General features: G+C 36.5%; 2 protein-coding genes across 4 annotated transcripts in view; one reads left to right on the top strand and one right to left on the bottom strand.

Annotated features, from left to right (window-relative positions):
* Positions 1 to 15,196, bottom strand: part of MCPH1 (microcephalin 1) — a gene marked incomplete at its 3' end in the record, with an annotated part of 133,198 nt that overhangs the window by 33,286 nt on the left and 84,716 nt on the right. The window lies entirely within an intron of this gene.
* The window catches only part of ANGPT2 (angiopoietin 2), a gene marked incomplete at both ends in the record, with an annotated part of 41,671 nt that overhangs the window by 336 nt on the left and 26,139 nt on the right, over positions 1 to 15,196 (top strand). The gene's annotated exons all lie outside the window — the stretch shown is intronic.

Below are 15,196 nucleotides of genomic sequence, written 5' to 3'. Positions count from 1 at the left end.
TCGATTTCATTGCGGGTTTTTTTTTCCTTCTAGCAGCTTTTAAATTCACAAAATGCATTATCTAAACTAAATTTCTCAACTACCTTCCAATCAAAAAGTTGCCTTGAAGTCTGAGAACATAATTTCGCTGACTAGAAAGGAGCAGAGAACTGCACTGTTCTGCAGAGCTTGTGCTTTAAAGTTTGTCATTACGTTTGAGTTGCTTGGAGAAACGGTAATTACATACGCAGGCAGTCTGCAAGCATGTCTGAAATTTCTGACATGAAAGAACCAGCTCCTAATTTACAATTAACGGACAAGGGCTGTTTTATCGCTATTTGAAGAATATAGAATGCACCTTTATCCGAGGCATCTTTGAAAAACGTTATTTGAAACATGATTTCAGACTTGCATGAAGAACTGGACGTACGTAAGCCTCACTGGTAAAGAACTGTAATTCTAAGCAATGACTGCAAGTCTGGCTTGCAGTGAAATTAGCCTAGTGAAGTGACAGAATTTCAGGAAAGTTCATTACCAGATATCCTTCGCATCCGGTAACATTTCCAGTCAAATATACAATATTCAAGGGAAAAATATTCTGGAAAAGGTGTTGCAGATGCCACATAGCTTCCTTTAATGCAACTCCATTGTAAGTAAGGGAAAATGGCATGTTGGTTGCCAAAGCAGCAACATTTGTAAAATTATGCCCAAAGCAGCAGAAAAAAACCCTTATGCTGCATACATTCTTAATATTACTGGAGAATAAACCTGATCACTATTCCACATTTTAATAGGAACTCACTTGATTCTAAATGCTGTACAGTTCGATAGATTTTGATTTAATAAACCTTTATTTCACTGGTACCTGAAGAAGTGTAATAGTATAGTTTAATTGCATAGTAAATTTGAGTGTTTATGTTTCATACCAAGATGCCTATCTTCCAAGCAATAAATACTTTGAGGACTTAATTGAGCAGTTGACATAGTATCTCCAAATAAGTCTTCAACTTGATGTCATAAGTGTTTTTTTAATAAAGAAAGAAATGTTTGTTGCGAATGGAGAGCATTCACAGTTCTCTACAATGAATAGCCAATTCTTTATTCTAAGCTTACATGATTATAAAATAATTTTGCATTAGGGTTTGCTTCTCTCATCAGTTACAAAGTTACAGAACTAGCATGATATAATCAAAGGAACCTGCTAGAGAATTTGTGTGTGTAAGAAACAGAAGTCACACTTCAAAGCAGAAAGCATACTCTTGTCATCTACCTGAAAATGAACCTTGAAGCTCAAATCCAAAATGCATACACTTGAAGGCTGCAGTGTGGGCCTCTAAATCTGTCTTTTTGGGTTTAGGATGCTTAATTTAGACATCCAAATAATGTCAGTTCAGTAGCTTTTGGCTTTTTAATCTCACAGGCAAACATACTCATTAATTTACAATGCTCACTATTGTAATGTTAAGACCAACATTAACAGATGTGCATTGCAGGATGAAAAACACACTAAGTAAACCAGTCTAATCTACCCAGCTGCTAAGCAATTTCCTAACATAAATGGTAAAATCACACACAGGACTCCAGTGCTAAATGCCACTTAAGTAGGCAAACACAGTATCATAAGTGGCATCAGGTAAACAGAAACCAGTAAGCAAATTCCAGCATCCTTATTTAGTAAAAACTATGCTTTTTCCTGTCAGACCCTGGGAAATCAGTTACAAGAGGAATAGGATAAGTATATCTAACCCATTCTTTGGGGGATCAAAAGGTAAATTCTGTTTTACAAGACAGAGAAACGTTTCTTTTAATTGAGCAAAGATTTCCAAATAAGATGCTTTAGAATAGCCTGATTTTTTTCTAGCTGTTCCACAGCTAAACATCCTGTAAAATAAATGCTGTTTGCCTTTTTCACTATTTTAACACCTGCTCTTTATGTCATCTGTTTTGTTCACAAAGAGACTCCAACAAAAGTAGCTTTTCCTCAGATTTGCTTTGCTAGAGACACCTGGTCTGCAAGTGAAGATGAAAAGCAAACAATAACCTTTAAAGTTGCTTACAGAGTTTACTTGCTGTTTTTTTAAGGTCACTAATACACATTCCTAGGTTCATATTTCAACTTACCAAAATATAATACTGGGTTAGCCGAGGCATGGCAAAAAAAATTGTTCACTTAGTCTTTATACTGTATGGAAAGTGTAAAATAAGATTGATTTAAAAAATAAACTTACATTAACTTCTCAGCAATTGCAGAAAAAACTGCTTTAGGTCTTGCTTTTTAAAAAAGTTATTTTTGCTCATTTAAGAGGCAGCACCTGTTTTGTGTTGAAGTTGTGGGAAAAAAAAATACATTACCACTTTTAGTGTGAATTAACCTTTAAACATTGTTCCTGAAGTATTGCACATCCCAAAACATTTTTACACTCCTCCCCCCCCACCTCCTGCCTTTAATCCATCAACTAAAGGAAACATTCTGTTTCTGAATGAACGCTAGGCTGTATGAATGGAACAGCATGGGAAGTGTGCGCTTCGTCTGGTTAATGGACAAACACAATGGGAAGAAAATGAGTTATGTAGGTCCAGGTTCTTTTCTGATCTCCTCATGCGTAGGGGCAGAAGACTTCGTTCAACAATTTAAGCTGGTTTCTGCTTCATGAAAACACATTTTTTTTGTCTGAACTGCGTTAATGCCTTATGCCACTACTGTACGTACCATACGTAAAACTGGAGAATGTCTTTTCAAAAGTAGATTATGTTTAAGCGTTCAGATCTACTGGAACAAACCACTATTCCACCTAATCCAGTGTTTAGCAATAAGCCAGTAAGTGATGCTGTAAAGCAAAAGCTAAACCCCTAGATCAACTGTGCAGCAACATACCTGCAATGAACTTTCTTCTTTGACATTCCCTACCTTGGGATCAATTTGTATGTTGAGGTGCAAGATTTTTTTTAACGTGTGTGTGGGCAGGAAGAACAAACCTCTCAATATGATTTTCAGTTAATTTGAGAGGATAGCAGATTGGTATACAGCTGAGATACAAGATTGGGTATTTTAAATGTAGACATGTATGTGGGCTATTATACTTCAGATCTTTTTTTTTAATATAAAACCAACATTGGGCGCTCAAATATTCCTAGAAGACAGGCAATTCCCTTAAGTTCCACACTTAAACAAACCTCTATCTGAATTAACGGCAGCTTTACCATTTGAATCATGGCATTTCTTCTCAAGGATCTGCATTTTTTCAGGTATTAAGACAGTGAAATAACTGAATGCTGACTTGAATTTACTTCTTAGCACATAAACTAGATCCTATGACTCAGGAGATACGACTCTGTCCAAAGCAACAGTGTAAAAGAAACGGGTCATATTTTCTTAGTCTTTCCTATTATAAACAGCTGAAAACAATGTATGATCAAATTGATTATAGCATATGGAATACAGGTAATTTATTTGTAGTTCATCAGCAGATCAAAAGACTAGAAAATAAAAGTCTGTGCCAGGAGTCAACATCTAAACCTAAGACCAGAACTTCATCCCGAACCATCCCAGCAGGCTAGGAGGGGGACACTTTGCCGATAGAGATGCAGTATCTTTGGATGCTCTGAACTGAGATTCACTTTTCCTTGTCATGTTATCCTGGTAGCTAAAAACCCTTTGTCTCTTTGAAACATGTTTCTTCCCTAAGCACAACAAAATCATCTGTTTTAAGATGCATGGGAATGAATGCTTATAGTTTTTATAAGTAAGTAATTACCAATGAAAGGTTATAATTATTGTCATACTTGTACTGAACTTCATATCTCAAACACAAAAATATATTCTGACATGCCATCATCCAAAAACATCTGCATACAATGGACAAGGACAAATACATTGTACAGTATTGGATTTTGAAGTACGCAAGAGATGATTCTGACTCTGAATCAAGAGCTGCATTCCTTTCTTAAGTAATGCATCTGTTTTCACTTATTGTGAAAAGTGCTTGTTTCTGTCTATCAACTGTGTATTTGCTAAGCAAAAGAGTACTGGCAGGACCCAAAAGAAAATACTTTTTTACTTTCAGATTAGTACAAGTTATCGCATGAAGTTTCCATTCTACTTTAAGTGATCTGACTATGCAGTTTATTGTTATATCTCTTGTAGGTAAATTTCTGTGAAAGGATTTTAAATGACACTTTTGCATGTGTTTAAAAACTATGTTGTAGAAATTACTTCTGCATCCTTCCGAAAATACCAAATTGATGATACAGGTATGAAATTGTGCAAAATGAACAAAGAGGAGTAGAGGTTTTCTTGTACAGATCTACAAGACAAAACTGATGGTGAGAACTCACCATCTTCAAGATGTTATCAGTAAAAAATGTGGTAAACAGAGGCTTGTTTTACTGAACCAGTCTCTTAGTCGCATTCAAGATATTTTTTCATGTGCTTTGCTTGTTATTAATATGATCATAAACTTATCAACTTTGGTCCAAACAGCAAATTGGGAGACTTTCTCCATTAATTATTGACATTAATCAAGTTCTTTATTTTTCTTCTTTTTTCTTCAAGTGCACATATACAAAATGAGCCTTGAGATGCTTGAGTTGACAGTTTCCAGTCCTTTTTGTTTGCATACCCACTTAACATACAAAACTTAACAGCATAACCTTTAGAATATCTTAGAAACTTTTGCAGAGAGACTGAGGTTCAGGATGCTGTTCTTCTACAGACAATTATCTTGTTATTGCTCCTTCTTTGTTGTTAACTATGAACAAATTCAGTAACGTGCATCTCCCCATAATTTACCAAGGGAAACAGCTGATATTTGCTTGATTCCTAATCACAAGAATCAAGTTATGTACGTATTGCTTAGAACGGAATTTTGCCTAGAAGACACAGATACCCATTTCTAACCTTGAAAATATGACATCTAGTATCTTCAGTGACTGTATTATACTGTCCTTTTCATACTACATTACTTGTGTTTTTGAAAATATACCACATTATACATTATTTGATTTACAATACTTCTTACAGTAAACTAAGGCAGGTTAGTAAACCACTATTTATTTAACAACCTTTTACATACTTTAATGCAAGAACCTCCTGTTGCTTCTGTTGTTTCATGGGATTTTATGTAGCTTTGGCTGAAAGCCAGGATGGGGGCAAAGTAAGACTGTCTTTCTCCACGATTGCCATTATTATAAGGCTAGACGTGCAAAATGCTGCCAACTGATTTAGAAAACATAGTGTCAGAGCTTAGATTAGAGTCTACAACAGACGTGCCACCCTCGAATCCTTCTCTGGAGCTTAGCAAATCCACAGTTTCATCAGATGACTCAATCTATCTTAATTAGCTCCCTAGAGTAAGTTCAGTTTGCCTCTTCAGCCTAGAAGAGAGAGAAATAGAGGAATGGAAAACTTAAAAGAAGTCCTCATTGAAGAGGCAGATTTATCTGCGCTGCTGACGAAGTTGCAAAAGCTAGCTTGCTGCACAGCCCTCATCCTGGCATACTACTTTGACACTAAGTTTGTAAGCCTCAGAATCAAGAGATAATAGGCAGAAAGTAGAAATGTGGACTAGGCTGCAGATATGATACGAATATATAGATAAACATAATGCTTCCCACTCATTAAGGCAGCTTAGGTACAAGAGTCAAATCAGGACTGCTGACCTTTCCACAGAGTTTGGTGTCTCCCCATTCCCACATCCTGACAGAATCATAGAATCACAGAATGGTTTGGGTTGGAAGTGACCTTCAAAAATCATCAAGCTCAACCCCCTGCTGTGGGCAAGGATGTCTTCCACTAGATCAGGTTGCTCAAAGCCCTGTCCAACCTGACCTCGAACACTTCCAGGGATGGGGCATCTATAACATCTCTGGGCAACCTCTTCCGGTATCTCACCACCTTTATCATAAAAAAATTCTTCCTAGAACAGAAGATGCTAGTTGTACTTCAGAGAAAAAGGGTTCTGGCATCTCGTTAGCAATGAGATACTGATGGGATACAGACTGCAGAAAGGAAAATGGAAGAAGATAGCTCTTGAATAAAAAAATATTTCATGTATGTACTAGTATACGAAACAAGGATGCCACACACAGAAAATATTTTGGTGGTCCAAATGCTCTCACTAGGAAATCTCTCACTGGTAATAACAGCTAAACCACTGATAAAACAATTTGTCAGTGGACCCTAAGTATCAATATAACCTTCAAGAAAAGGAGAGTTTCTATGGGACTGAGTAAGAAGTTTCAGAAGCATGTACAGACAGTTTTATCTGCCATTTTATTCTTTGAATTTCTCAGACTAGCCAAATGTAAATTACAGGTGAAAAAAATAATAGGAACATCAGATAATTTCTTAGGGCTAAGCATCTGAGGTGGGGGGAGGAAGGTGTGGCACAGTAATTTAATACTTAGAAATGCTGGCACATTCCACAGTGGAACAATTTAAACCAAATAGCCTCAGACACACAAAAAAAGTTAAAAAGTACTTTACAGCTGGAAATACTGTGATCATTTCATTTCCTTTAACAGACATATCTTTAGGAAATGGGGCAGAGGAAAAAAGAAATGTATTTATTCTCCAGTGAGAATAAATGAAACGCTGTTGGTGAACCTAAAGTCTATTGCAAGCAAACCAAGCTCAGAGGAAATGTTAAAGAATTCTTCAGGTTACAAAATCCAGATCCATGTCTTGTATAAAAAAAATCCCACACCTAAATAGTCCTGCAAACACTCACTGTGTCAGTTTTCAAACTGCCTAAGAAAATATATTACTACTCCTTAAATGCCCTTTTTTAAAAAAATGCTTACTACATTCCAAATTATTACTGAAAATCCTATTAGTTTCTATCTGTTTGTGGAACAGGTTAACCCTAAATTAAGATGTTGTTTACAAAGCTCAGCAAACATGTCCTGCAATTTGTATGATTAGTTCTCAGTCCAACTTCTAGCACGTTATGGCTTTGTCTGGACAGAGAGAGGGAAGCTACAGGAACTTTTCTGCTGTCTTTATACTGCCCATATTAAGTTTTATCAGTTTATCTAACAATCTTCCAGGACCCTACTAAGGTCATAACAAGCTCTTACTGCTACAAGGAGAAGGCTGATAGAATATGTAACCTTCTCGCTGTTAACTGCTCTCTCTGTTAGTAAAAGGATGGATGGAAATCTAGTATTTTTCACAGGAACTGTAAGGAGTGAAACATTTCCCTCTCTAGATGAGCGAATACTTCAGAATTCTTAGATGACAACAACTTTCTTTCCAATTCAGCTGTCTCTAGAGATTCCTGTTAAACCCAAGCAGCATATAGTGTCCTAACTTTGCTCAAACTCCCTTTAATACTGTAGGGAAAAAATTAGTTTTTCAGTTTTGTATTTCTGTTCAGGTCTCAAGCATCACGATAGAGCTTAAAAAAAAGGAAACTGTATAGGGTTCCTTTACCCTCTGGGGAACAACATATCTACATTCTATCACTGATTTTGGTCAGGGATTAAAATCAGTGTGTTGTGGTAATACACCTGAGAGTTTAAAGGACTATTTTATTGAATAGCTAGCTATGACATCTTATTATTTGTGTTTTTAGAAGGGGGAAAAAAAGCCTTGCTTGATACATTATAGCGCTCTCAATGTTAGCAAACTAAATTCTTTAAGAGGCATTCAATTTTTAGACTCTGTAGTACCTTATCAAGAAATGGAAAATAGCTATGTGCATTCCAAACGCTGTGCTAAAGCATACACGAGGACCAGAGTAATTCAGTATAAAGTCAAAACTAGTGTATTAGAGAATTCTGGTGTGGTACAGCATAGTCAATCACACAACTGTCATCATTTGAGCTACTTCAGAAGCAATGTTTTAGTATGCTTTTTCAGTGAAACCACATGAAAACACACTAGACAAACGTTTGATCTTTAATTATCATTCCTCTTAATAAAACCTTTTGTCAGGGAGAAATGCTAAAATTTCTCATCTTTGGAGACAGGAAAATTGTATCCATTTAAAAATGGTAGGATCTTCTTCAAATCTCTAGTATAAAAAAGACTGAGCAGTGTGCTAAGCCCTGTCCAAACAACAGCTCTGCAGACCTGTTCATTGTCACGCTGCAAGCATTAAGAGTCAGTCACCTCGTGTACTCATGATATCAGCTTCATCGCTGTGCTTGGGTTTTGGTTCAGGCCTGCACCTGATGTTCAAGATCCTGGAAGGAAAAAGCCTCTTTTGTTCCATTCTGTCAGGCTGTGGGAATGGGGAGACACCCAGCTCAGTGGAAAGGACATTTCCTGGGAAATAGCCATAGCCCTTACCCCACCAGCAGCTCCCCTGCATATGATATGACGTCAGCGTACCAGAGACCTGCTGTTCATCATATGACCTGATGCATATAGTCTTACACTGAGGTATGTGCGTAAGCTGAGAGATTTAATTTTGATAGCTGGCACATAAAAAAATATTTTTAGTTTTGTTTTCCCCCCAGAAACTTCTAGAGAACATCCTAAGACACTTCACACACTTCCTTTAGGTTCCTTCCTTTGAACTACACCACCATGTTCTGTACAACTGCTTTTGTACAACAATTTTCTCCCCGTTTTCCACTTGCAAGGTGCAACCACCTGCAAGATACTAGTTCAAACCCACAGTTTCACATTGAAATATAATCCAGCCCTTTAAGGAGAATGTGCCAATGAGTCAAGAAGCAGTGGCCTCATTTTTCCACAGTATCAGTTGTCAACTGACAATCTCAGCTGTGCAAAAAGTCAATATTCAAACACCAGAAAAGCTGCACATCAGACTGAAATATATATAGCTATGGAAAACACACTTGCCATACTTTCCTATTGCATTAGCAGATATCCTGTCCATTCAGACAGTTCAATATTCAAGAAAATTCCCTGGTGAAGACTTAATGAAACAATTTCCATGTTTTTGCTTTTCCTTTTAGAAAGCTTTTCTATAAACAGGGTAATTCAACTATTCAAAGGGAACACCAACTTCCAGTTTCTTAATACAACTTTAAAAGAATGGATAAAGTAGGCAAAAGACAGCTTAAGTGAATGAGTAAAACCAGACAGTCTTGTATCTTTCTGCTTCTAAGGAATTGACTTAAATAAAACTAAATTTCCTTGCGTGAGGTCTGAACTTTGACCATATTAACTGTCCCTGTGTTTTTCATTTATGTTAAACTTCCATTCTGATGCCAGATTTTCTGTCAGATATAATGATTGCCTATAAAGCAACAGTAAAATAAAAAACCCTGTTGTAACTGCTACCGGAGCCTTTCTGGGAATGTTTTCTGACATGTTGAAGCAAAGTTCAAATAACTAGAAGGTAAACTCCAAGACTAATAACCTAACCCTTAGAAAAGGTATAAACTGCAACAAATATAAACTAACTGACCCTCTCTTACCATGTACAAGTAAGGATTCTGACAACTACAGTTTACCAGCTATGGAAGAAAGTTTAAATACAGTTGTAATACCCTATTTTTTTTCCCTGACACTTAAGTTTATTTGACTTGCATCTAGAGAAAACGTATCCAAGTCTTGAGTTCAGCTTCTTTGTTATGGCAAACTTCATTATTTTAAAAAGGCTATGAGCACAGCATGCAAAAACTTAGCTCCACTCTAGGCAAGTAGAAAAAGTCCCACTGCCTTTAGTGAAACTGAGATTTCATCTGATGTATCTAAAAACTCATTTGACTCAAAAGGTGAAACTTTTTTAAAAACTATTTGAAGTTGACAATGGAGGAAACCAGTAAATCAGACATGTGCTTTTTAAGGCTCACTTCATGTAGACTACCTCTAACCAGTAAGGACGCTATTGGAATAGAAGAAAGAGTGAGAATTTTAATCACAAGGAAATACACATTTTCCTTTTGTTGTCTCTCTCAAGTCCAGGTGGGAATAACACTTCCAAAGAGTCTATCCAGTCAGGTCCTTCACAGTCACCATTTTCCTCAGTGAATTTCCTTCCAACTTCACAATGTTTTTCAACCTTCAAGCCAACTAGACAATTCCTTCCCTCAGCTGGCTTTAAGATCAGTCTTCCAGCCCCCTTTTGCAGCTCATTGTCTTTATAAATTCCTATCCCTGACACATCCATTTTTAAAATTCTTCTCACACAGATTCGGTTCCTTTTTTTTTTTCCTCCTTCTTCTTTCCCTTTGTTAAGACCATTCAGCTTCCTGGCTGTCCAGTCTGAACTCCCTTTTCTCTACATTCCTTGTCATTCAGGATTCTTAGTTCTTGAGTCTTTTGTCTTCATTGTTAAATTTCTTTTTAACCCTCACCTCCATGCATACTCTCCTGGATATTAAGACAGACAGCTGCTTTTTCTGGCTAGCTCCATGCAGTATCAATGACATTGTACTTTGTTGCTACATGTAGTTGCTCATCTTGAGTGCAGTCTTACATCCAAGGGAGTCTCTTGAAAATGCATGTAAAAGTCTCCCTCTTCAGTGGCCCATCCCATCAGATCTTGACAGACGGGGACAGATTGCTCCCATAAAATACCCATCCTGTAGTACATAGCTTTGCTTCTTAGCCATTTTTGCTAAGATTTCCTCCTTTTCTATTACACTTAATGCCAATAGCTTTGTTTCGAGAGGATCTGGCTCCAGTTTCTGGCCTTCATAGAAGGGCACCAACGGGCAGCTGCCTGGCTTCAGGCTTTCGTGAGCACTGACTGGAACTCGGCTCAAGAGGTGACTTTACATCACGGCCTGAGCACTCTGTGGGGCACCAGACTGAAAGAGGAACTTTTGGAAGCAATGGATGGAAAGACTTTTCTTCTTGGTTCTGTTACAACAAACTAACCTGCCTGCTTTTAGATGGATAATCCTAGCTATTGAGGCCAAAAAATGTATTTTTTATGAAGATTATATGATTCAAAATATTTTTTTTCTGCATCACACACTATGTTATGTTTCTGCAATATGCTGCCTATAAGTGCTCATCTTATTTCCAAATATTTGTGTTTGTCCACTCTTAACACAGTAGCTTCCTGTTTTATCTTTCAAGCATGGAATTCCTCAGAAGCTTTTGCTTTAAAGACTCTTAACTGTGCTAATGGAACAGCAAAGGGAAATAAGTGGCATTTGACAAGAACATATCAAGACTCTCAGTTTTTTAACTAAGCAGAGTTGACCACCTGAGCTTCCTTTACTTAAGACAACACTAAGTGCTTTCTGTAGTCACAGTTAAGTCCATTTTGGTTGTGGGGTCCTGCTTTCCCTGCTCAGTGTTTTGGACACCTCAGGTAAGTTCTCCGACAGGTCTGGTCTGGGAAGTGAGGAATTTTCAGGCTGGTGATGAAAATGTAGCAGCTTTTCGGACACGCCATGTCCCCTGTCCATCTAGCATATTAGCAACGGAAGCAGTAGCAAGAAAAATGCAGCATGTCTTAAAAAAAGAACCACAGCACTTGAGAGAGGAAATTACCTTTTTTTTTTCTTTTTGCAAATGTAGAGGAAAATCAGTGCATGAGTTCTTAGTACAGAAATTCAATCCTTCAAAAGTGAAATCAGCAGCTGACATGTGCGCTGTCTCAAAGACTTGCGCATTCAGAAATTGGCAGGCCTTCAGCTCAAATGACTGATTCTCTCTTGGTAGCATCATCATTGAGGCTTCTTCTTCAAGAAAAAAATATTTTATAAAAACTCCATAAACCATACTTAGAAGCCAGTATGTTGCAAAGTTTAAGGACTACTCAAAATACTTTCAGTCTCTTTTATCTGTGCAGTTTAAAAGAAAAAAAATCTAATGATTTTTGACACTGAGAGATGCTCTGTGAACACAGCTTTGAAACAGGAGACACCCAGTTTTATAGCTTACAAAAGGGACTAATTGTGTTCCACAGCTTCCTAACTAGTTTGATCCTTGAACTCCAAATCATTCTTCCTTCTGGTTGGAAGTGGAATGCAAGATGACTGCTTCCCTAGAAAGCAATGCTGAGAATGAACTGTGAATGCCTAGCTCTTTTGCACTTCCCCAATAACATACTTTAAAAAGAGGAATTTGCTTCATATTTCCTCAAAAAATTGCACTATGATTTGCTCCACCACATCATGAGCTATTCTGTAAAATAGCCTGTCCTGTTGAAGGAGGAAAAACTTCACATTGTAAGTTGAGAGAAAAAAGATAAATGGTTTTATATTAAGAAAAATCTGTGCCAGATACAAATCAGCTAAAAATTTTGTAACATTTATAACGCTACATGGCCAACATCTTTCACAAAAAATGTCTTAAGTACCCCTACCATCAGCTTTTATTTCAACTGTCTGTTGCTCAATGCAATGGAAAAACAAAATGCAAATGGAAAAGGATTACTTTAGATCTGGGATCTTAGCATGTGTTTATTCAAATGTCGGCTTTTTAGGACAGAATCTCATATTTATACCAGTCTGGTAAAGTCCTGTTCACTGATGGTAGCATACAAGTACAAAATATGACTGAAAACATGTAGGTTTGTCTCCAAAAAGTTTGAACATTCAATTTGTGAAATTATAGCCCAATGCTTTAATCTAGTATTTAAAAATCAAGTATCAATTAGCAGTATTTCTTACGCTGTTCCTAAATAAGAAATCCTAATTTTGAATGTTGGTGGCTTGTTGCACGTAACGAGGAATATTTATATTCATTTCAGTGAATGGCAGAAGCATCGTTGGCTTCTTGTCTTCCTGGCTTCAGTGCTACTGAACTTCGGCAAAATGCCATTCATGACTCAGACTATTTATTTATTTATTCTTTATTTTTAGACTAATGGGAACTTTATGAATTCCTTCCCTGATTTTTAAGAGAAATACCACTTAGCTGTGATCTTGAAAAATGGTGATTCAGAATCTTAGATTACTGCCTTAATGAATATCCTTAACTCTTAATGAGAACGGTTAATCACTATATAATTGGTTTTAGTTCCAAAGATACTGTTAAATTTTGCTTTTAAATTATTTCCTTACCCATATAGAAACTCAGACTGTTAAAAGATTTGTCAAGGCTGCTATTTAGTTTCTAGTAACATTTTTTTTGAAATCTCAAGAATATTTTTCATTTGCAATTTCATTTACATCTCTTACAAAAATGCACATCTGTGCACCATATAAAGTATATGCATCATATATAGTATAAAGAACCTATGTCATCCTCCAAGTGACAAACCACATGAAATGCATGCGCAGTTAGGAAAGCAGTAGTGCGATATGACATGTACAGAACAAGTTCAGTGTCTGGAATCATGGGAGCTCAACTCTAAGATAGCCTTTGGGATAGCTTCACCCCTCAACGTCTATTTCCTTTTCCTATGCACTCTTTTGATTTTTCGAGGTCATAATTTTGATTGTAACTTTTATAGTTAGTTGAAAACATACTATGGTCATGCCGTAATACCTTTTAGTATTAGGAACAAAATACTTTCAGTAAAGAACACAGAGTGAAAGTCATTCTTCATAAATATTTGCACGGACAACAAAGGCATTTCATGCATTTAGTTTCATATTATATTAATGCAATATTTGGTTTTTATTCAAGTAAGTTATTCCCAATGAAGGGGAGAATTTTTTCCTTCTGCTAGAAAGCATAAATTATAAAAGCATAACAAACAGCTTCCTCTAAATGAGATCTAATCAGACATGAGAATAAGTTGGTAGCTTTCATTTAGTTCAGAAGTTGCATTAACTGAACCATCTCCTGCATACAATTTACTGTAAAGTCTGTATTTACTATTTTAAGCGTTAGCTTTTAAACCTTTAGTATTTTATGACACAATTTTAGCTTGAATATTTTCCAATAAATCACAGCTCACTTTCAGCTAGTATTCATTTATGATGTTACTTTCACCTTTTGTTTGCTGACAGGAAAATGAGATAAGAGAAAAATCTTAGCTGGAGGTCTGGACAGGCAGACATGCTCGATGGGGCATGTAAGAAGCTAATAGCGTAGAGACATCTCAAGCATTCCCATATACATTCCCAAAAGATTTTTTTCCCTCCCTTGAGAAACAACACATAGTCCATAGGGACTTCCTGCCCCAGGAAAAGAAAAAAAAAAAAAGACAAAAAAGGCAATTTAAAAAGTCTCTTTTCCAGACATGATCGCTTTTTTCTTCTGCAGTGTACTAATTTTTTCCAAAAGTTACAAGCTACTAAAATTGATAACTGACTTTCAGAAAATACAGAAAAAATATATTTTTTTATTAAAAACTAATTTAAAATAGTTTACGGTCTGATTGCTGGGGATTCATGCAGCGTCCTTAAAAATGTGTTCCCTTAGGTCTGTCAAGATAAACGGATCTTGGAAGTGATAGTGATTCTTCCATTTTTATTCTAACTTTAAGCAGTAGCAGCATTGATAGACTGTGAAAACAAGTAAGAAAAGCTATTTTAAAGAGAACAAAACTGTCTGCAAAATTGAAATTTTTACAGTATTTTTGTCTTCATAACACCAATACGTTGCAGTGATGTGGAAATATAAATATAAGCACGCATGGAGAGCCTGGCAATATTGTGCTCCATTCGTTACATACATGCACATTAAGCAGCATATGTTGCATATATATGTAGGTAAAATCCTTCATTTTGCCTGTATGAACGGCTGTGATGAAATTGTTGTGTTCACATATTAATGACACTTTTTTCTTCTTTTTGTAAAGACTACTTTACATTTCACTGTTATCCATGTTCAGTACAATCCAAGAAGATAGTCTCATCCCAAGAAAACTTTCCTAGCGTGCAGACTTCAATTATAACACAAACAATTTAATATTTAGTATTTTAATTGAAAGTGAAGTTTGTTAAAATAGTCTTTCACAGAACTGTATTTTATGTCTTCATATAAAAAAAAGAATCTGTGAATCAGAAGTTTAAGAATTCTGTGGCGTATATGGATGACCTTCTACAATGTGACAGTTGTACATTGGCACAGAATTTGAAAAAAATGTTTCAAATTATGGACTAAATTCTACTTCAGATGACGCATGAAGAAACCAGATGCGGCCACAATCCACAGAACACTGCCACTCTGAAACAAGGGCAGGCAATTAAGACAACGCATTACTGGGTTAAAGATAACTCAATACACCTGGAGTATGAGGGTCTCATCTGCACTCTGAAAAAGTATTCAGAAAAGGAACTGATGAGGCTCATCAGCATTTTTCTTATTTTACCCTGTCAATAGAACTAAGCACAACTGACAGCAATGTGCGCTGGTGGCCAAGAGGGCCAATGGTATCCTGGGGTG

The sequence above is a fragment of the Phaethon aethereus genome (assembly GCF_964289735.1).
Source record: "Phaethon aethereus genome assembly, chromosome: 3".
In the NCBI taxonomy this organism is placed as follows: Eukaryota; Metazoa; Chordata; class Aves; order Phaethontiformes; family Phaethontidae; genus Phaethon; species Phaethon aethereus.
This window is presented reverse-complemented; position numbering and strand designations above follow the sequence as displayed.